At 44.0% G+C, this 25,321-nt stretch overlaps 1 non-coding gene across 1 annotated transcript; it reads left to right on the forward strand.

The window, feature by feature from the left end:
- The first annotated feature begins 279 nt into the window (after positions 1-279).
- On the forward strand, positions 280-354 carry Trnas-cga (transfer RNA serine (anticodon CGA)). The gene has a single exon. It is a non-coding gene; the product is annotated as a tRNA-Ser (tRNA).
- The last annotated feature ends 24,967 nt before the right edge of the window (positions 355-25,321 follow it).

Here is a 25,321-nt window from a genome sequence, read left to right on the forward strand (position 1 = left end):
GAGCACTTGCCCGTGAAAGGAAAGTGTCCTGAATTCGAGTCCCGGTCCGGCACACAGTTTTAATGTGAAGGAAGTTCCATATCAGCGCACACTCCGCTGCAGAATGAAAATCTCATTCTGGAAAAATCCCCCAGGCTGTGGCTAAGCCTTGTCTCCGCAATATCCTTTCTTTCAGGAGTGCTAGTTCTGCAAGGTTCGCAGGAGAGCTTCTGTAAAGTTTGGAAAGCAGGAGACGAAGTACTGGTAGAACTAAAGCTGTGAGGACGGGGCGTGGGTCGTGTTTGGGTAGCTCAGTTGGTAGAGCACTTGCCCGCGAAAGGCAAAGGTCCCGAGTTCGAGTCTCGGTCCGACACACAGTTTTAACCTGCTAGGAAGTTTCAGTAATAAGATTCGTAATGGTTGGCGCTGAAAAAGTGTGCCCTCCTCTCTTTCATTCTCTGTCTATGGCCGATGTATCTGGGCCTCTGAAAGTTCAACGATGTCTCTCTCTCTCTCTCTCTCTCATTTCTAAATTATACAAGTTTTCCAATTGTAGCAAAATTGTCCTGCAAAATGATGGTCAGGTCCTGTAGAAAGTGTCATCACTTCTGTCTCTAAGCTGGTCGTAGGTTGTGTTCCAAAAATAAACAGCAAAGAGACAGAAGTGATGACACTTTCTGCAGAACCTGACCATGTTGCAGGACATTGCTCAAGCACGTACAGTGCAAGCTGTTACTCATTTGTTTGACTGATGGGGCTGCTAAGTGCTTTACCACCTACTGCACTCCCCTGGCTTAAGCCCTCCTGTGTTGAACTCGATTTCTACACTGAAGGAAACACTTCACGGCGTTCACTTCAGAACTGCTACAAATTCGTCGGGCAATAGACCGCCCCTCTCGAACTGTCAAGACAACTGGCACTGCTGAGAGTATCCTACGACTTCCAAATTGCTGGCAATGGGTTATACACAATGCTGGTGACTACTTTGAAGGTCAGTAAAACTTTGAAACAAGTATCTATTTTGTACGACCTGTAAATAAATAGTTGACACTATTAAAGTTCAGACCCTCGTACATTAGGTAATTACTGAAAGTGATGCGTATTTCATTTACTGGGGGGATTAATTATTTCAGTTTGCTTTGCCACTAAATTCTGGATTTTATATCAGTAGCGGGACTTGGGGAAGTAAGGCTGCGGCCTGTTTTGTGTTTTTGTCGGCAGAGCCGGTGCCTCTCCTGTACCTAAGCGTAAGACGCCGAGCTGCCACTACTGCCGTCCCCAGAGAATAATCGAGAACAACATTTGTGCCTATTCTGTTTGGACATCAATGGAGGACAGACGCCGCCCAACCAAAGTGGATAGTTGCTTCGTTCCAAAATTTGGTGTACCCAATCGAATAAACTCGTCTCGCCACCACCCTTAGCGCGAAGAAGGCGACCAATTGATGGGACAATGCTCCTATCCAGTACCAACCTCTTATTTGTTAAGGTATGCCGAGAATGGGAAGTATCTGTAACATTTCCCCATTTTTTCATGAAATAAGCGATATTCTTATCCATCACATTGGCATCAGCATTGAGTCATGCCTCCATATAGATTATTTTTGAAAGAGGAGAATTGTGAAAGGAGATCTATGTTTCGTGATCATTCGATCGCTGCCTACCATGAGGATCACTTTATCTCCCAGTCGGCGTCTGGTGCAGATGGGTGCACGCTTTGCTGGTTGTGGGAAAATATACGAGGGCTATTCGGAAAGTAAGGTCCGATCGGTCACGAAATGGAAACCACAGTGAAAATCGAAACTGTTTTCTTTACAACAGTTAGCTACACCTTCCAGCTACTTCTGTACATAGTCACCGCTCCGACTTAGACATTTGTCGTAGCGTTTTACCAAGTTTCCAATACCCTCGTCATAGAAGGCAATCACCTGTTCTTGCCGCCAATTCTCTACGTTCTCTTTATAGCCAGCGGTTCATGTGAACTGAGATGAAACTCAGGAGGAGAAAATTACGGGGTGTATTATGGGCGATCAAACACTTCCCAATCGAAAACGTCGCAGGAGCATCTTCATTGCCCCTGCAGAGTGCGACCGAGAACTGTCATCAAGATGGAAACGCATGACAGTTACGTTATGTGGGCTGCATGACATCGGGCGGAATCTCTCACCAGGCTCTCGTACTTGACGGGAGACACTATTTTCTAGGTATCTTTACGTGGTCACTGTGCTCTCAGAACTGAAAAGACAGACGTGACGCTATCGACGGGAATACTAGAGATACTGCCCAACACACCTGTGGAAAGCTTCATCGGGTGTTCACCGTGGTTTCCATCTCGTGTCCGATCGGACCTTACATTCCGAATAGGTCTCGTAAGTGTCGCAATTGCGATAGCGTGATCCATATTCTGAGCTGCTTGTTACTTGCTTACTTTGCCACTCAACTTGTGTTGCTTGATTTATTATTTCTGGCGTCTTGTGTCTTTAACTTTGATTTCACGAGCTGCCCAGATGAGCAGATCTTGTTGAGTTTTCTTCGTACTGTCTTCCACACTTTTTGATACTTCCTCATAGTGATAGCGTCAGTTTGTAACTTGATTTGTTTTAGAGAACTTCGTTCTCTGTTGATTTTTATTGTGAGTTTTGTTAATCATTAGAGGAAATAAATATCCGTTAATGTCAAGTCGTGACTTAGATTCCGTGATCATTTACATTGTTCTACAACTTTTGCACGGTTAAGAGACCCACCGTCAATAAATGTATAACGTGGTGCGCACCAAAGCTTGTTGTTCTCATTATGATAGCGTTATTTTCTTCCACCGCGCCAAAACTCAAGGCTCAGTTACATTAAGACGTCAGAAAGGAGAACCAATGTTGCCGTCACTCGACTAGTATGATCAAAGATTTGTTTTACAACGAGCATTGCACTTACGCTGCTCGAATCTGATCCAGAACTGGGGCTCACCTTTCAAGGTTACCTGTGAACGGTTAGCTGCCTTATCGCATGTGACATTGCGTTATTCTTTCCATTTCATGCAAACCTATAATAGTTGTGTGTGGTTGTTTTATACAAGAAATAGAAGGAGCAACATAATTACAAAAGCATAAAATATGAAAATACCACAAATGAAGCCAGTAAGAGGCAAATTAGACTGACAGGAAGCGGAAAATAGCAAAGCAGTAATATAGAGAGGAGAAATATGAAGCTGAAAAAATATTTATGATCATGGGAAAGACAGACGCTGCCTACAAGAAAATTAAAGAAACTTTTGGAGAAAAGAAAAGTAGCTGTATGGCCATCAAGAGCTCAGATGTCTGCCTAGTATTAAGCAAAGATAGGAAGGCCGAAGGGTAAATGTTGTTGTTGTTGTTGTCTTCAGTCCTGAGACTGGTTTGATGCAGCTCTCCATGCTACTCTATCCTGTGCAAGCTTCTTCATCTCCCAGTACTTACTACAACCTACATCCTTTTGAATCTGCTTAGTGTATTCATCTCTTGGTCTCCCTCTACGATTCTTACCCTCCACGCTGCCCTCCAATGCTAAATTTGTGATCCCTTGATGCCTCAGAACATGTCCTACCAACCGGTCCCTTCTTCTTGTCAAGTTGTGCCACAAACTCCTCTTCTCCCCAATTCTATTCAATATCTCCTCATTAGTTATGTGATCTACCCATCTAATCTTCAGCATTCTTCTGTAGCACCACATTTCGAAAGCTTCTATTCTCATCTTGTCCAAACTATTCATCGTCCATGTTTCACTTCCATACATGGCTACACTCCATACAAATACTTTCAGAAACGCCTTCCTGACACTTAAATCTATACTCGATGTTAACAAATTTCTCTTCTTCAGAAACGCTTCCCTTGCCATTGCCAGTCTACATTTTATATCCTCTCTACTTCGACCATCATCAGTTATTTTCCTCCCCAAATAGCAAAACTCCTTTACTACTTTAAGTGTCTCATTTCCTAATCTAATTCCCTCAGCATCACCCGACTTAATTCGATTACATTCCATTATCCTCGTTTTGCTTTTGTTGATCTTCATTTTATATCCTCCTTTCAAGACACTGTCCATTCCGTTCAACTGCTCTTCCAAGTCCTTTGCTGTCTCTGACAGAATTACAATGTCATCGGCGAACCTCAACGTTTTTATTTCTTCTCCATGGACTTTAATACCTACTCCGTATTTTTCTTTTGTTTCCTTTACTGCTTGCTCACTATACAGATTGAATAACAACGGGGAGAGGCTACAACCCCGTCTCACTCCCTTCCCAAGCGCTGCTTCCCTTTCATGCCCCCTCGACTCTTACAACTGCCATCTGGTTTCTGTACAGATTGTAAATAGCCTTTCGCTCCCTGTATTTTACCCCTGCCACCATTAGAATTTTAAAGAGAGTATTCCAGTCAACATTGTCAAAAGCTTTCTCTAAGTCTACAAATGCTAGAAACGTAGGTTTGCCTTTCCTTAATCTATTTTCTAAGATAAGTCGTAGGGTCAGTATTGCCTCACGTGCTCCAACATTTCTGCGGAATCCAAACTGATCTTCGCCGAGGTCGGCTTCTATCATTTTTTCCATTCGTCTGTAAAGAATACGCGTTAGTATTTTGCTGCTGTGAATTATTAAACTGATAGTTCGGTAATTTTCACATCTGTCAACACCTGCTTTCTTTGGGATTGAAATATTCTTGAAGTCTGAGGGTATTTCGCCTGTCTCATACATCTTGCTCACCAGACGGTTTTCTCAGTACTGGCTCTCCCAAGGCCGTCAGTAGTTCCAATGGAATGTTGTCTACTCCCGGGGCCTTGTTTCGACTCAGGTCTGTCAGTGCTCTGTCAAACTCTTCACGCAGTATCGTATCTCCCATTTCATCTTCATCTACATCCTCTTCCATTTCCATAATATTGTCCTCAAGTACATCGCCCTTGTATAGACCCTCTATATACTCCTTCCACCTTTCTGCTTTCCCTTCTTTGCTTAGAACTGGGTTTCCATCTGAGCTCTTGATTTCATACAAGTGGCTCTCTTTTCTCCAAAGGTCTCTTTAATTTTCCTGTGGGCAGTATCTATCTTACCCCTAGTGAGATAAGCCTCTACATCCTTACATTTGTCCTCTAGCCATCCCTGCTTAGCCATTTTCACTTCCTGTCGATCTCATTTTTGAGACGTTTGTATTCCCTTTTGCCTGCTTCATTGACTGCGTTTTTATGTTTTCTCCTTTCATCAATTAAATTCAATATTTCTTCTGTTACCCAAGGATTTCTACTAGCCCTCGTCTTTCTACCTACTTGATCCTCTGCTGACTTCACTACTTCACCCCTCAGAGCTACCCATTCTTCTTCTACTGTATTTCCTTCCCCCATTCCTGTCAATTGTTCCCTTATGCTCTTCCTGAAACTCTGTACAACCTCTGGTTTAGTCAGTTTATCAGGTCCCATCTCATTAAATTTCCACCTTCTTGTAGTTTCTTCAGTTTTAATCTACAGTTCATAACCAATAGATTGTGGTCAGAGTCCACATCTGCCATGGAACTGTCTTACAATTTAAAACCTGGATCCTAAATCTCTGTCTTACCATTATATAATCTATCTGAAACCTGTTAGTATCTGCAGGCTTCTTCCATGTATACAACCTTCTTTTATGATTCTTGAACCAAGTGTTACCTATGATTAAGTTATGCTCTGTGCAAAATTTTACCAGACGGCTTCCTCTTTCATTTCTCTCCCCCAATCCATATTTACCCACTATGTTTCTTTCTCTCCCTTTTCCTACTCTCGAATTCCAGCAACCCACGATTATTAAATTTTCGTCTCCCTTCACTATCTGAATAATTTCTTTTATCTCATCATACATTTCATCAATTTCTTCATCATCTGCAGAGCTAGTTGGCATATAAAACATAGAGGAAATAGATGAAGTTGAAATGAGAGGTGCGGTGTTACAGGAAGAATTTGAGAGAACACAGAAGGACATAAGTCAAAACAAGGTCTCCAGAGTAGATGGCACCCCACATAATTACTGAGATGTTTGGGAGAGCCAGCCATGACAGAACAACTTCGCCTTGTGTGCAATATACAAGAGACAGTAGAAATATTCTCAGAAGAATGTAATAATTCGAATTCCAAAGAAGGCAATTGCTGGCAGGTATGAATACTGCCGAGCCTTTAGTTTAAGACGTCATGGCTGTAAAATAATTGACACGAATTACTTAGAGCTGAATGCACAAACTGTTAAAACCGGGCTCATTTAGGAATCGTACACTCGTCCTTCACTTCCTACGCAGGTGCTTTGGTCGATCGACCAGTGCCGCGTTCGTTGAAAGGCATTAACCTTAAGGGTAAATAAGTGGAAGTTGTAAAAGCTTCTTTTGCAGACTCCCTATATTGTTGTGAATGTACTAACTGAACGGTACTATTAATTCAGCCCAGACATCCACAGTAGCAGAAAAGTAATTCCCTGCTACAATTCTTTAAAGGTGACAGGTTGCTCTATTGCTAACTAAAAACCCATGTGGCAGGACGGCACTACAATAGAAATTTGGAGACAGAGTAAGAAACAATAAATAACATTATAAGTGTATGTTACAAAATGTTACTTAACTTTCGTACAATTTGAAGCATGGCAATTCATGTCCTAAACATAATACGACGAAATCTAAATAACTTTGCTTTCTCTAAACAGTCTATGACCCGGCCACTATAACTGACAGTAATTGTGAAGACACTATGTTAATGGTTTTAGAGCTCCAAAAATAGCGACTGCTATGTTGTAAGGTAGTCTTCAAATTACTGTACTGAGTTGCTCGCAGATACTGAACGGATTTGTCTGTCGACTGAATTGTAATTGACTGTCTGCCTCACATTATATTCTGTTGCCTGTTGGCAGAAGGGTTTCCACGTCCGCCGGTACAAGGCGGAAGTAACGTAGACCTCGTTTGACAGCACTTCCCATGGACTATCAGCACTATCGGCACACACACACGATGCGCTGAACGCAGTGGCGCGGAAGGAGGAAGAGGTGCAGGTTCATGAGCGCTGTCTGGACGCTGCTGCACGGAACTGACAAGGAAACCTCCGCATCGCACCCCCCTCAGATTTAGTTATAAGTTGGCACAGTGGATAGGCCTTGAAAAACTGAACACAGATCAATCGAGAAAACAAGAAGAAGTTGTGTGGAACTATGAAAAAATAAGCAAAATATACAAACTGAGTAGTCCATTCGCAAAATAGGCAACATCAAGGATAGTGTGAGCTCAGGAGCGCCGTGGTCCCGTGGCTAGCGTGAGAAGCTGCGGAACGAGAGGTCCTTGGTTCAAGTCTTCTCTCGAGTGAAAAGGTTACTTTATTTATTTTCAGACAATTATTATCTGTCCGTCCGTCCGTCCGATGCAAGGTAACTGCGCGGTAGTATGTATCCACAAGAAAACCTATATCGGGCAAGGTAGAAGAATCGTTTTACCCATTCGCTAAGTGTACAAGTTAGGTGGGTCGACATCATATTCCTGTCATGTGACGCACATGCCGTCACCAGTGTCGTATAGAATATATCAGACGTGTTTTCCTGTGGAGGAATCGGTTGACCTATGACCTTGCGATCAAATGTTTTCGGTTCCCATTGGAGAGGCACGTCCTTTCGTGTACTAATCGCACGGTTTTGCGGTGCGGTCGCAAAACACAGACACTAAACTTATTACAGTGAACAGAGACATCAATGAACGAACGGACAGATCATAACTTTTCGAAAATAAATAAAGTAAACTTTTCATTCGAGGGAAGACTTGAACCAAGGACCCCTCGTTCCGTAGCTGCTCACGCTAACCACGGGACCATGGCGCCCCTGAGCTCACATTATCCTTGCTGTTGCACATGAACTACTCAGTTTTTATATTTTGCTTATTTTTTCATAGTTCCACACAACTTCTTCCGGTTTTCTCGATTGATCTGTGTTCAGTTTTTCAAGGCCTATCCACTGTGCCAACTTATAACTACATCTGAGGGGGGGTGCGATGGGGAGGTTCCCTTGTGAGAGACCCCAGGCGAGTGGTTGTGCCTGATTGATGGTTGCTGTGTTTTCTGTGTACCTCTTGCTCGATACACAAAGTAAATAACTAAAGGTTTCAGTTTTCAATTATCTATTAATCCAGTCAATTTCAAACGACTGCGCGTCATGAACTTTAGCTGTACTTTCCGCAAAAACGGGGAGGAAGTGGCCCAAAACACCTTAGTTCAATTGGCCGTGTGTAAGACCTCCATTGTAAGCAACAGTTTGTACTTATGTAAGCTACAGAAAGCTTGAATCCGTCCGGTAGGATGGTGATATGAAACCAGTTCATCTGATTACTTGTCCAGAATTTTGATCACGTCACCATCCCGCTCAGTATATCACGTTCTGAAGGTTCCACTTGCTGCTAGGAGGAGGGCGTCGACGACATACCTAGCGTGCTTAAATCGTATGCCGTAATGACGTACGATACCCCGCCCAGTGAATCCGTCCTGCACGAGTCGTGAGCTGGAGACGGCGGCCCACCGGCCGTGGCGCAGTGCCTAATGACAGGGCGCGCCCTCTAAGGGCCGGCCCAACCACATAGCGCACCCTGCAGACCGCAAGGGCAGCTCTCCCTGCCCGTTTTCCCAGAAGGGCGGCAATGCCTTCCTTATACTGTAGGCCCTCCGCATCCTGCCCAAGTGTTCGCTTTAGGTTCTGTTCACGTAAGATGTCATCGGAATAGAACGGAACGGAAGGCGGCGTCCCCTGCAAAGGGCAGTGTGTTGACACTAGACGGAACGTCAAGACGTAAAAATATACCACCAGAATGAGAGAGAGCTAGCAATTTTTACTAACGGCTAAAAGAAAATTCGTAACGGATTTTCTTGGCAAAGTTTGCTATGGTAAACTGCTAAGAAATGAACTAATAGGAAAAATATCAAACTTCCTGGCAGATTAAAACTGTGTGACGGACCGAGACTCGAACTCGGGACCTTTGCCTTTCGTGGGCAAGTGCTCTACCAAGTGCTCTGCCAGGAAGTTTCATATCAGCGCACACTCCACTGCAGAGTGAAAATCTCATTCTGGAAACATTCCCCAGGCTGTGGTTAAGCCATGTCTCCGCAATATCCTTTCTTTCAGGAGTGCTAGTTATGCAAGGTTCGCAGGAGAGCTTCTGTTAAGTTTGGAAGGTAGGAGACGAGGTACTGGCAGAAGTAAAGCTGTGAGGACGAGGCGTGAGTCGTGCTTGGGTAGCTCAGTTGGTAGAGCACTTGCCCGCGAAAGGCAAAGGTCCCGAGTTCGAGTTTCGGTCCGTCACACAGTTTTAATCTGCCAGGAAGTTCCATATCAGCGCACACTCCGCTGCAGAGTGAAAATGTCATTCAGGAAAAATATCGTCCAAACATTTCAAAACATCGACATTTATTTGTTAGAGGAAATACAGAATGTGCAAAACTTCAGAAGGAAAGTTACTTTGGCATGATGCATCACTGTCAAGTAACAAAGCTCGATGAAACTTGGACCACACATAGAGTTGCTACAGTATAGTACAGAGTGGTACTGAAAGAAATACGCAGTGACGAACAGAAACGATACTTTTATTCAAAGACAATAATTACACTCAAGTCTTCGCGAATGATGATGATTTTCTGGACACTGAAAACGTCGGGACCTGGTTGTTAGTACGTTGCATGCTCTGCAACGTGATCCCGTGCTGGACGCAAGCTTGGTTAGGAGTTCTTGTCGTAGGGCGTTCTACTCCTCCACTAGCGCTGCTGACAAATACCGAATGGTTGTTGGTGCATGTGGACGTGTCGAAATACGTCTCCCCAGCGGATGTCACATGTGTTCGGTAGGATGTAAATCGGAGCAATGGGCAGGCCAGTCCTTCTGTCTAATCGCCTCTCGTTCCCAGAGGTCCTCCCCACTTGGGCTGTTCGATGCTGTCGTGCGATGTGATTCAGAAAAAGTCAGGGCTAAATGAGCCTCTGAAATGATGCATATGGGGAGGGAGTGTAGTGTCACAATAGCGTTGACCTGTGAACGTAGGGTGATCAAAAATATGGAGGTAGTAAGGACCGCGCAACATTACGCGACCCTACACCATAACAGCTGAATCACCAAAACGACCACGTTTGACAATGTTTCTGGGTGCAGTACCTGTTCCCACCTCTCGCCATATGAGGGTATTCCCCCTACTGCCCAACATGGCGGTAGTCCAAGTGTGACGGTGTGGCGAGGCATAATGTTGCATGGGCTTACTGACTTTCAGATCTTTGAATACAGCACACTCACCGGTCAACGTTATTGTGATACTGTGCTCCTTCCCCACGTGCATCTTTTCAGGGTGCATTCGGCCCTGACTGCATTTTTAAGAATCACAAAGAACGACAGCATCGAACAGTACAGGTGGAGAGGAGGTCTTAAAACGAGAGGTTGTTCGGCGAATGGACTGATTTGCCAGTCACCCGACTTAAATTCGATGGAAGACAAGTGGGATGCGTTTGGGAAACTTATTGTAGCACAGTCACATGCACCAACGAGCATCCATCAGTTGCCAACGCTGGTGGAGGAATGGAATGCCCTACCACAAGAATTCCTTACAAATATTGAGGCTAGGATGGGTGTATATTGCAGAACATGCATTGCCATCCATGGTGATCGCACACCTTGTTATTAACCATGTCCCACTGTTTTAAATATCCAGGGAACCACTGTGAATCGCGGAGTCTTGAGTGTAGTTATTATCTTTGTATATAAGTGTCATGTCGGCCGGAGTGGCCGAGCGGTTCTAGGCGCTATAGTCTGGAGCCGCGCGACAGCTACGGTCGCAGGTTCGAATCCTGCCTCGGGCATGGATGTGTGTGATGTCCTTAGGTTAGTTAGATTTAAGTAGTTCTAAGTTCTAAGGGACTGATGACCTCAGAAGTTAAGTCCGATAGTGCTCAGAACCATTTGAACCATAAGTGTCATTTCTGTTCGTCATGTTGCGTTTTTCTTTCAGTTACGTTCGGTACTTGACTGTCATAGTCCTTTCTATGTATTATTCAAGTTTGTTTGAGCTATGTTAGTTGGTAATGACACTTCATGCGAAAGTAACTAGAAACACGTCAAACCGTTTTTAGACGGAAATACGTAGAGCTCTTTTCCCTTATCTTATCCATTGCATGTCTTTCTAAAAAACAGATATCGTAAGACGTAATTGGATTTTTCTTTTTTTTTTGGCCTGCATTTTCACTTTTAATAAAACATTATTTAATGAGAACTGTTTCATGAATTTATACCCTTATAAACTGAAGCGCCAAAGAAACTGGTAAAGGCATGCATATTCAAATACAGACGTATTTAAACAGGCGGAATACGGCGCTGTGGCTGGCAACGCCTATATATCAATAAGAGACTGGCACAGTTGTTAGATCGGTTACTGCTGCTACAACGGCAAGTTATCAAGATTTAAGAGAGTTTGAACATAGTGTTATAGTCGGTGCACGAGCGACGGGACACAGAATCTCCGGGGCAGCGATGAAGTGGGGATTTTCCCGTACGACAATTGCGAGAGTGTACCGCGAATATCAGAAATCCGGTAAAACATCAAATCTCCGACATTGGTGTGGCCGGAAAAAGATCTTGCAAGACGGGACAACGACGACTCAAGAGAATCGTTCTACGTGACAAAAGTGCAACCCTTCCGAAAATTGCTGCAGATTTCAGTGCTGGGCCAACAACAAGTGTGAGCGCGCGAACCATTCAACGAAACACCATCGATATGGGCTTTCGGAGCCGAAGGCTCACACGGTTACCCTTGATGACTTCACGACACAAAGCTTTACGCCTCACCTGGGCCCGTCAACACCGCTATTGGACTGTTGTGACTGGAAACATGTTGCCTAGTCGGACGGGTCTCGTTTGAAATTGTATCGTACGGATGGACGTGTAGGGGTGTAGAGACAATCTCATGAATCCATGGAACCTGCATGTCAGCAGGGGACTGTTCAAGCTGGTGAAGGATCTGTAATGGTGTAGGGTGTGTGCAGTCTGAGTGATATGGGACCCCTAATACATCTAGATACCACTCTGACAGTGACACATACGTAAGCTTCCTGTCTTTTCAACTGCATCCATTCATGTCCATTGTGCACTCCGAAGGACTCGGACAGTTCCAGCAGGACAATACGACACCCCACGCATCCAGAGGTGCTACAGAGTAGCTCGAGAAACACTCTTTTAAACACTTCCGCTGGCCACCAAACTCCCCAGCTATGAACATTAGTGAGCATATCTGAGATGCCTTGCAACGTGCTGTTCAGAAGACATCTCCACCCCCTCGTACTCTTACGGATTTATGGACGGCCCTGCAGAATTCATGGTGTCAGTTTCCTCAAGCACTACTTCTGACATTAGTCGAATCCCTGCCACGTCTTGATGGGGCACTTCTTCGTGCTCGCGAGGGCCGTACGCCATATTAGGCAGGTGTACCATTTTCTTTGACTCTTCGGTGTATATGCACAGATGGTTCAAATGGCTTTGAGCACTATGGGACTTAACAGCTCTGGTCATCAGTCCCCTAGAACTTAAAACTACTTAAACCTAACTAACCTAAGGACATCACACACATCCATGCCCGAGGCAGGATTCGAACCTGCGACCGTAGCAATCGCACGGTTCCGGACTGCGCGCCTAGAACCGCGAGACCACCGCGGCCGGTGTGTATATGCACAGCGTAGACTTAATTCTCCATGCATCTTAAAACGTAAATAATTTTTTGCTTTCAGATACCTCTAATCCTCTGAGGAAGAACGCTTTATATTTATAACGTCCAAGTTGTAGTGGAACCTTTTGAAATTTGTAGCCGACCGGTGTGGGCGAGCGGTTATAGGCGCTTCAGTCTGGAACTGCGCGATCGCTACGTTCGCAGGTTCGAATCCTGCCTCGGGCATGGATGCGTGTGATGTCCTTAAGTTAGTTAGGTTTAAGTAGTTTTAAGTTCTAGGGGACTGATGACCTCAGATGTTAAGTCCCATCCATAGTGCTCAGAGCCATTTGAACCTTTTTTTTTTTTTTTTTTTTTTTTTGAAATTTGTCACAAAAATAAACCAGTCAAAAACATGAAGATTAAGAAGTCACTGAAGCACGAAATTCACTACTACAACAAGTGCTACAGGTTAACTTACGGTGTTAGCGGGCAATTTAGTCGTCCACGGTGCGCTATGCTTTTCAACTCTGTACGTACAGATACTGTCCTCGCTAGAGTGCTGTTAGAGCTTTGGAACTCACGAGTGATTCCATTCACCGACTTTTACCAACCACGCTCCGCAATGCTCGACGTTCCCTGCCCGTCGGTACATGAGAACTTCCTCGTCTTGTTTTAGCTTTGGTTGCTCCTTCCTGTTCCCACTTCCACATTCAAATCACCAACAGTCGACTTGAGCAGCTTTAGAAGTGCTGAAACATCCCCAGACTCAGACGATATTCAATAACCAGTCCACTTTTGGAATCACTGAGCTCTCCTTAACGTCTCAGTCTGCTGTCACTCTTCTCTGCCGACAAAACAATACTCCCCGCCTCTTTTTACGCTGGTCGTTATGCATCTCCTGACATCTAGTGGTCAATTCTGCATTACATAGGGAAGTCCAGATGCTTTCTATCAGGTAGTATATATCTTGGACAGTCTTAGCGATCATAGGAGGGCTATCCAGAAAGAGGTCAGATGGACTGCGAATGGAAACCACAGTGAAACTCTGATGAAGCTTTGCACAGACGTGTTGGGCAGTGTCTCTATAATGCCCGCCAATCGCGTGACGTCGCTCTTTTCAGTTCTGAGCGCACAGTGAATACGTAAAAATGCTTAGAACAATAGTGTCTTCCGATAAGTATTAGGACCTGGTGTGAGATTGCGCCTGAGGTCATGCAGCCCACATAACGCAACTGTCATACGTTTCCTTCTGCATGACAATTCTCGGCCACACTACGAAGGGGCAATGAAGATACTCCAACAGCGTTTTCGATGGGAAGTGTTTGATTACCCACAATAGAGCCCATAATTGGCTCTCCCTGAGTTTCATCTCTGCTCACATTAACCGCTAGCTATGAAGACAACGTTCTGGCACAGACAACTAGTTGTAGACCAGCGTAGAGAATTGGCAAGAAGCACAGGCGGCTTGCTTCTGTTGCGAGGGTATTGGAAAGTTGATACATCGCTACGACAAATGTCTAAATCGGAGCGGCGACTATGTACAGAAGTAGCTGGAAGGTGTAGCTAACCGTTGCAAATAACACATTTTTGATTTTCACAGTGATTTCCGTTTTTCAACTGATCGGACCTTACTTTCCGAATAGGCCCCGTGCCAGACATTAATTAAAATTTAGTGTATGTGTGTGTACTTCTTTTAGTGCATGTGTGAATGTGATGTGTTTCCCCCGATGGCTGTATCAGTGTTTATGTGGCTTCCTGTATTACAAGTCAGTGAGAGGTATCAGTTCACTCACTGCGACACGGGATATGTTCTGCACGCTTGTCGAGTTTACGAAGCAACGTGACACGGCACCGTTGCGAAAGCTAAGAAATCCGTCGACAAGGATCGGAATGACGCAGATCGGATATCGCGGGTTACCAATAGTCGGAACTGACGGGTAATAGTCGCTGTACCTGCAAATCCGTCTTAAATTGGCCGCGGCCGACCCCAGAGAAAATTACAGCTGTTTCCTCCGTCCCGGGCAGCGATCTGTTTCCTTTTGGCAGCATGCGATGCCAGCGCGCAGTGAAAAGGTGAAAGGACGCAGGTGGAACTACAGGCAGACAGTGAAATATAGCGGACCATTTGTATACTGTGCTAGATAGGTCGTGTTCACCGTCCCAGTAGTGGAGCTACTTTCGAGAGAAAGCTTCCCACGTAGCAAAGAGAATACGTTTAAAATAGAAGACTCTAGAATTTCACACAAAAAATATGGTTTACAGTTTTATACTGCTAGGTTCTGAATTTGGATTGCCTTTGAAAGCAAGCCTGAAAATGCTCTGATTTGAAACGTATGCTCTCTCACATACAAAATTTTGACCCGTGAATCAAATTTTGGAACGTTATCTGACAGCTAAGAGATTAGACAAAATTACATAATCAACTAACACGTTCGTTGTTAGGTCAACGACCGACAGTGCGCTTAGAAAATTGAAAATTGAGTTTAAGTGAATGAGAGTAATTGTATCAGATATCTCACCAAGCATAAAGGTGTTTAAGCAACATGTCTTTTAGCCATTTCCAGTGGAATGGTAATGTACGCCCAGTTTGTTGTAGTGATGTACAGAGAATAAGATATCGAATAAACACATTTTCTGTAGAACAAAGCTTTGTGCCTGTGCCTGTGCCACCTGCGTCGGCACCAAAACCTACCTTTTCTGCTGAAAACATGAGCACAAATGTGATGTATAATGTTCGTAGTGATTACTATTACTGTCAGCGTGATTTGTAATGAGAAAATCGTGAAAAACTGAATCACTTGATGTAGACAATCAGATCAAGTTATTTAGTATCAGCTGTTAGGTATAAATCAGCCTAATTCGTTTAATTAGGAAAATGCATGACATGGAGCATGATTGTAAAGAATGTTTAAATCTAAATTCATGTAACTGATCTCAGAAAAGTGAATATATCACAAGGATAGATGTATTACGTCTAGGGAACACGTGGCGGACAGGTAGCCAAAGTCTAAGAAAAGTTAACGAAGTATGATCCAATATAAATCACAAATCACAAACGTTCACTAATAGAGAGTGTGACTAAACTGACTGTATCACCATTCTGATGAATTAATAACAAGTAAATTCCGCACGGAGCTTGAGGAAACATATTCACCTCACAAAGATGCAAAGAGCTCATAACCACTTCTGAGGTGAAAGTCCAGCACGTGAAAGTTATAGCAATTTAACGAAGCGAACCAAGAAAAAGTAAAGCTTGAAGCACATGTACGTTGTAAATGGTTGACAAAATCGTATTGTAAGTGTGCTCTTACACGCAGCCAAGCTACATGTTACCTCCCCACCATACAGCATCCCAACACCCGGCATTCGACACCAAGAAAATGTTCCCTCCATGCGACAGAACACAAGAATAGCTATTCAAAACAATGCCCATGCATTCTCAGAGAATGAGCAGTGATGTTATTGATTCGGAACTCAAAGAAACTTTCAGTGTACCCCACAGACTATCCCCAGAGACACCTAAATTGTCTGTAGTAGGTATTAGGTACAGAAGTTGCATCTCTGCAGTATCCCTGCAGTCTATACTGCGCAACAAAGGACCCAGGTGGCTATAACCTTCCTCTTTAATGGTGCAAAAGCGTAACGTCCGAAGATGGCATCCTCGCCCTCGGCATCGCTTCAAACAACAAGGTGTTGACACTTGAAAAAAAGGCCATAGCTAAAAAGTTCATGTGAGTAGTCACCTGGGTTAATGATGTCACATTGACACCAAATTTCACCACAATTCTGACCAACGGCACCTTGGGCGTGTCACACGATGAGAAGGACGTCACAGCACCTCTTAGCCACATTTCACCCCTTCTTTTGACGTCTCTGCCGTGGGTATCAGAACAATGACACCCAGCGTTAAAATCACGCCTATCTCGTATGAATGGCCGAGGAAAATATTTTAGACATAACGTCGCTCAGAATAGACACGAAAAGGAGTCTAGAGGTGGCATAAAGGGTCTCAATGGAAACACCCCTCCCTTGTGGCGTTGATTCCCACTCCCTTTGCTGTCGAAAACGACTGTTCGCAGTGCGATGAGCAACAGGAAGATGTTCTTGGCAATCTTCGACCCTTCTGACACCCTCGGACGTTTCAACCTTCTCTAACGACACTGTGGGGCTACATCCCTATTGAACGTGATCGCACCCCTTTGGAGAGCAGCGCAACCGCAATTTTTCTTCTCTTGTAGAGCTACAGGCTGGAACCACTAGGGAGTGTTCAAAATCATTCGACAAAATTTAAACGTGATCCGAAGCTTTTTCCGCCCTCTCGTGACGTGATCACTCGTAAGCGCAACTTTAACATGTACGTAAACAAAACGACAAAAGTTCCGTGTAAGCCCCCCGAGTTCGACAACGAACTCGGTGCCACCGACGCAACTTTTTTGAGCCCCAAAACAATTTTCGGTTAAATGGGTAGCACTGGAGAGTGGCAAGTCGAGTCTCCAGACATATGGAGATGATGTCATAGGACCCACTAGCACGTTTAAAGCGGTTATACAGAGCTCATTCCGATCTCTAGTCTCGAGAACCAACCGATTGGTTCGACTGTGTGCTGGTCTGCTGGCAGGAGCAGAACAAGAGGTACATTTGGAACAACGGCAGAAGAAGATGCTTGGCTGCTGGAAGCTTAAAGGGAGGAGAACACAAAGGTAGTTGCGCCCTTTGATCCTGCCGTCAACCTCGGACGTTTCAGTCCTTTTCTAAGGACGTTTTGGGGTTGCAACCCTGGGTGAAGAAGGGATCAGACGGTGTTGACGTGGTGTCTGAGAACTCTGTGGTTGTAATGCACGGGTAGTGCCTTGTGCATTGTGCTCCATATGCACAACTTACCAAATAAAACTCTCATATTTGACAGCCATTTGCTTTGCTATTAGACGTTGAATTGCCAGATCGTGTCACCCAGTAGTGTATGGAATTTCATGAACGTTAATTCACATATTGACGTGCATTTGTAGCATACTGTTGGTTTTCTGCTCAAGTTACTGAACACATTGCTTTCATTTTTTTTTCTTTTTAGGGATTTCTTTGCCTGTAAGTTAGCCCGTGTGTACACCTTACTGTTTTATTGTTGTCGACCGGCCAGAGTGGCCGAGAGGTTCTGGGCGCTACAGTCTGGAACCGCGCGACCGCTACGGTCGCGGGCTCGAATACTGCCTCTGGCATGGATGTGTGTGATGTTCTTATGTTAGTTAGGTTTAAGTAGTTCTAAGTTCTAGGGACTGATGACCTCAGAAATTAAGTCCCATAGTGCTCAGAGCCATTTGAACCATTTTTTTTATTGTTGTTGTTTCCTTAGAACACTACTTGTGTATAAAAACATTCGAGCTAGAGCTGACTTAGGTTTGATAATAACGTTGTGTTCACGACTAAAATATGTTTCCGCCGCCACAACCGCTAGTCACTATCAAACCTTAGCCTACTGCTGCCACAAAACCTAGCATGTATCATTGCTGCAACAATCCGATCTGAGTTGGTGGAAGTGTATGACTACGATGCACCATCATACGACACGGTGGTTAAGTGACACAGACACTTACAGAGTTATTAAACAAGTCTGAATGAGGCTGAACGAAGTGACATACGGGAACCGGAAATCGCAAGAGCAGTGGTGATGCAGGACCAGCGAATCGCAATCGAGGTGACAGAGGAAAAAATGAAATTCAGACATGGATCAGTTTTCAACATCTTGCATGACATTTTGAACATGATAAAGGTTGCCAAATGACAGCTTCCACAACACAGTTCTCCCTACGCAGAACACAGACATATGTGCTGCTCCTTTGGACTATCAAATTTTGCCTCATTCCTGTATTCTCCTGACATGGAACTGCAGGACTTGTTGCTCTATCGTTGAGTGAGGAGATAGAGAAGGACTATCATCAACAATAAATTTCATGGGCGCAGCTTCAGTTTTTTTCCAAGCTAATAATTAAAACTTTATGACTACCTCTCCTAAAGCATAAGACAACACATCAGAGTATGAACCACTTCGTACACTACAAAACTTTGAGGGGAAATCTTTACTAATCTATCATACTGGCCTGTCTTAGCAGCAGCATCTGTAGTAAAACTCATCGTTGTCCTTACTTCGCAGATGCAAAACTAATGTAAATATCTGAGGAAACAGATACTAATTGTTGCTGCACTTTCCAACTAAAGACTTTGTAACATGACAGTCACATATCGCTGCACGATATTTGATTATTTTTCTATTTATTTCTTGGATATTTTTGAGTGGAGTACAAGGATTTCTAATTCAGGAAGAAAGCTTTTATCTTGTTAGGGATGAGCAGGCCCAGACGTCTGTCTCATGGTCTGCTTCGACCGCAGGAGGTCAGTCTTAGTGGATAGTAAAGGGACATGGTTTCCCAGGGCACTCTATTTTGTAGAAGTCGGGTGAAGAAGGCCCCTGCTCCGCACCTTGTCAGCCAATGCCAGCGGTTTTCTCCTTCGAAATCAATATGGCGCAAAACCACTGCAGTCCCTAGTGTATCACTGAGTGTGACCAATTCAGCCCCCTGTATGCAGATATAAGAACCGGCTGCTGCGGCTCTGCTCGACTGTCATGAGAAAATTCCATACCTTACACTCCAGATTTTGTTATCCAATGAAATGGGTCTGTACTAAGTGCAGACAAATCAACTAATGGGTGGACCAGGACTAGCAGTCAATACCCACCTCATGCATTTTAAAACGCATTCTGTAAGCCAAGATCGGAAATTTCTGCAGGGTTCTTCTGTATTCACTTAAATAAAGCGAAAAATCTCGCTGGTCACTTTGGCGTTGGCTAGGAATCCTTCCCTCCATGTACAGTTTTTCACGAAGTGATGAGTTGGGTTTGATAAATGACAACTGGAGACACTTTACTTGAGAACGCCGGCTGGAGCACTAGTGGTCCTGAATCGTCAGGGTCGGCCGTTTTCTGCTGCCGTATCAGCCGTCTTTATCCCATCCTAACTGGTGCTGATCGACGCACACTTTCTGAGTTCAGAGAATTGTTGTGCGTCATCCTTCTTTTTGAAAGTGTAATCCGCTTTCTGAGCAGCTTATAATTTTTCAGATTTTGCTACGTAACTTACGTTGCTTGACTAGTTATATTTTTGTGTCAGTTATAACTCGCTGGCTTTCCATTTACGAGTTCCACAGAACAGGAAATCTTGTTGCATTTCTACCAGCAGTCTTTCAAGTAAACTCTTACCTCCACACAGTGTTAGGGAGATTTTTGTAATTTCACTTGAGCCTAGAGAGCTTTGTCTTCCAATATTGTATTTTTTTTATTCATTTACACAGGAATGAATTCTCCGCCATTTAGCGTGAGTTGTGTTCAATGATTTGAGTGAATAAGTATCTATTATTTTGTAAGAGCATGGGCTGAGACCCTTAGGGTTGCAGGATAGCGAGGCACGGAGTACAGTGGTGAAGGCCAGTTGGCACTCTGTGCACTAATGAAACAGCATCAGCAATACATATTTATTCAGTTTAAGTGTTACAATTGAAACATGTTCTCCACGGCACCGGCGAGAGCAGTGGATGCAGCAAGCAGCCTTGAAAAAACTGACTTATCTACCTCAGCAGATTCTCGGGTTTATTGTCTCTGTTAAGGGGTGGTTTACTATCTTTGGCCCGAAAAAAGCATGTTCTTTGAGAATTTTTTCTTGGGATATGTTAAAGATATCAATGTCAAATTTGGTCAAAATTTTTATTGATATTTCCTCTACAGACTTGAATTTTTTCGACCGGAAATGTCGAAGAGCAAAGGCGGAAGTGCCGTCGGAACGAAACAAAATTTCGATGTAGACCTCCACGCACGGTATGTCACAGGTCAGCCGGCTCGTCTGAAATCAAAATTGAGTTGACGTTAGCGAAGTATATAAGATTATTTCGGAGTTGTACCTCGCTTAAATCATTTGGACCATAGGAAACAAAATGGCGGCCATTTGAAGAAAAATAGGGTTTTTTCATCGATTTTTCGATTTCGTCGGCCAAGTAAAAATATTTATTGTTGATGGATCGGAATAAAAGTGGTACACCTCGTAGACAATCTAGTTAGCTTCGTTGGAAACAAAGAATCATGCCAATGGGTTCAGTAGATTTCAAGTTACCATACCGCGCGTTAAAAAAAAAAAAAAAAAAAGGATGGCATTTCGAGAAAAACGCGTTTGAAGTTTTGACTACATATAAGTGCAATATTATGCAACGTACGTTCAATCTGCTATTCCGGGTCCATAAACTAGTCCTTCCTCTTTCTCACAGAGGGAGTTCTGTTCGATCTGGGCCATCCTGCGCTGCTCCAGAGCCGCTCGTATGGCTGGTGACAAGCGATTTTCGGCCGCTTCAATCCGCTGGTCGTCCGAATGCTTGGCGAACTGCGTCGAATTGAGTCCCCGGGTGACGTCCATCGTTTTCACGGTCTTCAGAATTGCTGAGTACCCTTCGTTGAAGCTGCTCACTGCCAGGAAAGTCGCAATCTCCACACTCTTCGTACCAGAATGCAAATGCTTGGGAGCTAACTTCCAAACACATGCGTTCAAACTTTCATTTGGATTTTGTGTATTTACTCCCAAGTACCGGTACAATAACTCGTCCTCCGAAAGAAAAAAAAAAAACGGGTGCGTGAAAAAGGCTGATTTCAAGCAGGTGCATTTTTTGTTCAACCGCGAATAACAAACATTTCCGTTCCGTATTCGTAAAAACCGTTTCAGGGGTGGATGCAATTAAAAAAAATAGATTTTTTGAACCAGAAGATAGTAAGGTCTCTCATTTTTTGTAACACCTCGGAGCCGTGCAGGGTAGCGGGCAGCAGGTGTAGTTCTCAACACCAGAGTATTGTCTGCTTGTTTCTAGGGGACTCTTGAAGGGATGTGCCTGAGTGAACTCTTGCAACTCTGCACGGAATGTAGATGGTACTGCAGAGTTGAGGCATAGTCTCTTCACTAGAGGAAGGTCGTGGATGCCATTGTCTGCTCACAAATGCAAGTTGGGGGCAGCAGTCATAAGTGCACCTCCCAGATACGGTGAAGGTTGACGGTTTGCCAACCACCATCAGCTCAGTTCTCAGCAAGCTGGAGGTAGAATCCTCGAGCTTCGCAGCAGCAGATGAGATGTTGGCAGCTCACAGCAACTAGGTTCGGCAGACCAGTCAGGCAGCAATCTTGAAGGCATAAGTCATCGTCTGAATGGTAAGCAGTATGTAACAGAGAGTACATCGTTGCTGGCTCACAGTATCTGCATAACATATGGGTTTGAAAGCCTGTACATCTGCATCAGTGACGTTATATCATGTTGAGGATGTCACCATGTTTTCTCGTTTTCTGGGGTCATCAGCGTTCTTTGCGACACCTTGGCGTCACAACAATGGCTTCCAGTGCTTTAGGTTGGTGCTTTTCCACCACGTCAGCAGGCTGATATGTGTTCTTATGCAATATCTACTTGTTGCTGCGGCATCCAGCTGTGCTGACGGAATGTTATGATCCCTTCTCACTGAGTCCATGTTACTGAATTAATGATTCAGAACTTTCGATCAAGCGAGGTGAAGCAGCAGCTTCAAGAGTGTGCCACACTGTTCGCAGTATTACCTCCCTGCCTACTTGTCGTTCTGGTTGCTACATGGTGCACAGGCCTGGTTTGACTTGTCTTGGCGCTGGCTGGAGAAAACTTTAAGATAATTTTGCATTTGCCCATGACGACTTCCTGGGAACCAACAGTATCCAGATTTGATTTATATTTCAGAATCAACATAGGTCCTGCAACTTTTCCTCGTTAGGTGACCCTCCAAATATAAATATGAACAATCTGCCCGCATCTCTAATTTGTTTTTCTCGTTGTGAAGGTTTTCGTTGCAATTCGGTGGCCGTGGTCTAGGAGTAGTGTCTTTGACTCGTAATCAAAACGTTCTCAGTACTGTGTTAGAACTGCGCCACTGCTTAAATTCTAAATAAAAATCAACAGCAGTGGCAGCCGAAGACTTCCGACATAAGAAGTCACCCCCACTCAGCAAACGGTGCTGTCAAAGAGGACAGAGGAGGGAACAGAAGTTCAGTACACTCTCTTGCTCTTAGGGCGGGAAACAGCCCCGAAGAGCGGGAGAATCAGAATTGACCAACGGCATGAGGATGCAGAAGGCAATGGAAACCACTACATTAAATCCACAGGACATGTGATCTATAATTGAAAAAAAGTGTCATAATGGACTCTCCACTTGCAAAATATTCCGGAATAGTCCCCCATTCGGATCTCCAGGAGGCGACAGCCAAGGGAGAGGTGAACATGAGAAAAAGATTGAATAACCAACATGAGAATAATGTGCTACAAGTCGGGGCGTGGAATGCCAGAAGTTTGAACGTGGTAGGGAAGCTAGAAAATCTGAAAAATGAAACGCTAAGGCTCAATCTACATGTAGTGGGGGGTCAATGAAGTGAAATGGGAAGAAGACAAGGATTTCTGGTCAGATGGTTACAGGGTAATATCAAAAACGGCAGAAAATGGTATTATGGGAGTACGATTCATTATGAATAGGAAGACAGAGCAGAGAGTAAGTTGCTGTGAACAGTTCAGTGACAAGATTGTTTCACTGAACTTCCCTCCTCTGTCCTCTTTTACAGCAGATTGTTTCAACACCGACCACGACATCTCAGGTATACATCCCGGCGTCGCAAGTAAAGATTGAAGAGATAGGGAAAGTTTATAAGTATATTGAACGGGTAATTCGGTATGTAAAAGGAGATGAAAATTTAATAGCCTCGGGGGATTGGAATGCAGTTGTAGGGGAAAGAGTGGAATAAAGGGCCACTGGAGAATATGGGCTCGTTGCTTGGAATGAGAGAGGAGAAAGATTGAGTTCTGTAATAAATTTCGGCTAGTAGAATCACAAGAGGAGGAGGAATACATAGAAAAGACCTGAAGATTTGAGTTACATTATGCCATGGTTACGAAGTGATTGCGAAATCAAATGGTTCAAATGGCTCTGAGCACTATGGGACTTAACTTCTGTGGTCATCAGTCCCCTAGAACTTAGAACTACTTAAACCTAACTAACCTAATGACATCACACACATCCATGCTCGAGGCAGGATTCGAACCTGCGACCGTAACGGTCACGTGGTTCCAGACTGAAGCGCCTAGAACCGCACGGCCACTCCGGCCGGCGATTGCGAAATCAGATACTGGATTGTAAGGCAGACTCAGGAGCAGATATAGACTCAGATCACAATTTCGTAGTGATGAAGAGCAGGCTGAAGTCTAAGAGACTAGTCAGAAAGTGCGCAAAGAAGTGGGGTACAGAAGTGCTAAGGAATGAAGAGGCACGCTTGAAGTTCCAAGAGGCTATAGATACTGCGATATGGAATAGCTGAGTATGCAGTTCAGCTGAAGAGGAATGGTCATCTCTAAAAAGAGCAGTCACAACAGCTGGAAAGAAAACCGTCAGTACAAAGATAGTAACTGCAAAGAAACCAGGCGTAACAGAAGCCCTTCAGTTGATCCATGAAAGAAGGAAGTACAAAAATGTACTGGGAAATTGAGGAATACAGAAGTACAAGTCACTTACGAATGAAATAAATAGGAAGCGTAGAGAAGCTAAGGCGAAATGGCTGCATGAAAAATATGAAGAAATCTAAAATGAAATGATGGTCGAAAGGACTGACTCAGCATTAGAAAAGTGAAAACAACCCTCGGTGAAAGTAAAAGTATGGGCGGTAACATTAAGAGTTACTTTTAAATGCAGAGGAGAGTGGAAGGAGTACATTGAAGGCCTCTGTGAGGGGGAAAACTTGTCTGATGATGTGACAGAAGAAGAAACAGCAGTCGATGTAAAAGAGATAGGGGTTCCAGTATTATAATTGGAACTTAAATGAGCTGTGGAAGACTTACTATCGAATATGGCAGAAAGTATAGAAACCATTCCGTCGGAACGACTAAAATCATTTGGGAAAGTGGCAGCAAACCGACTATTCTCGTTGGTGTGTAGAATGTATGAGTCTGGTGATATACCATCTGACTTCCGAAAAAACATCATCCTCGCATTTCTGAAGATTAAAAGAGGCGGTAAGTGCGAGAATTATCGCTCAGTCAGCTTAACAACTCTTGCATACGAGTTGCTGACAAGAATAATATACAGAAGAATGGAAAAGAATATTGAGGATGTGTTTGATGACGATCAGTTTCAATTCAGAAAAGGAAAAGGCACCAGAAAGGCAATTCTGACCTTACAGTGGATAGCAGAAGCGAGACTAAAAAAAATCAAGGCACGTTCGTAGGATCTGTCGACCTGGAAAAAGCGTTCAACAATGGCAAATGGTACAAGATATTCGAAATTCTGAGAAGAATGGGGGTAAGCTATAGGGACAGACGGGCAATATACAATGTTTACAAGAACCGAGAGGTAACAGTAAGAGTGGAAGACCAAGGACGAAGCGCTCGGATCAAAAAGGCTGTAAGCAAGGGATGCAGTCTTTCGTCCCTACTGTTCAATCTATACATCGAAGAAGCAATGACGGAAAAAAAAAGTTCAAGACTGAAATTAGCATTCAAGGTGGAAGGACATCAACAATAAGATTCCCTGACGAGATTGCTATCCTCAGTGAGAATGAAGAAGACTTACAGGATCTTCTGAAAGGA

The sequence above is a fragment of the Schistocerca serialis genome, chromosome 4 (genome assembly GCF_023864345.2).
Source record: "Schistocerca serialis cubense isolate TAMUIC-IGC-003099 chromosome 4, iqSchSeri2.2, whole genome shotgun sequence".
Lineage (NCBI taxonomy): Eukaryota > Metazoa > Arthropoda > Insecta > Orthoptera > Acrididae > Schistocerca > Schistocerca serialis.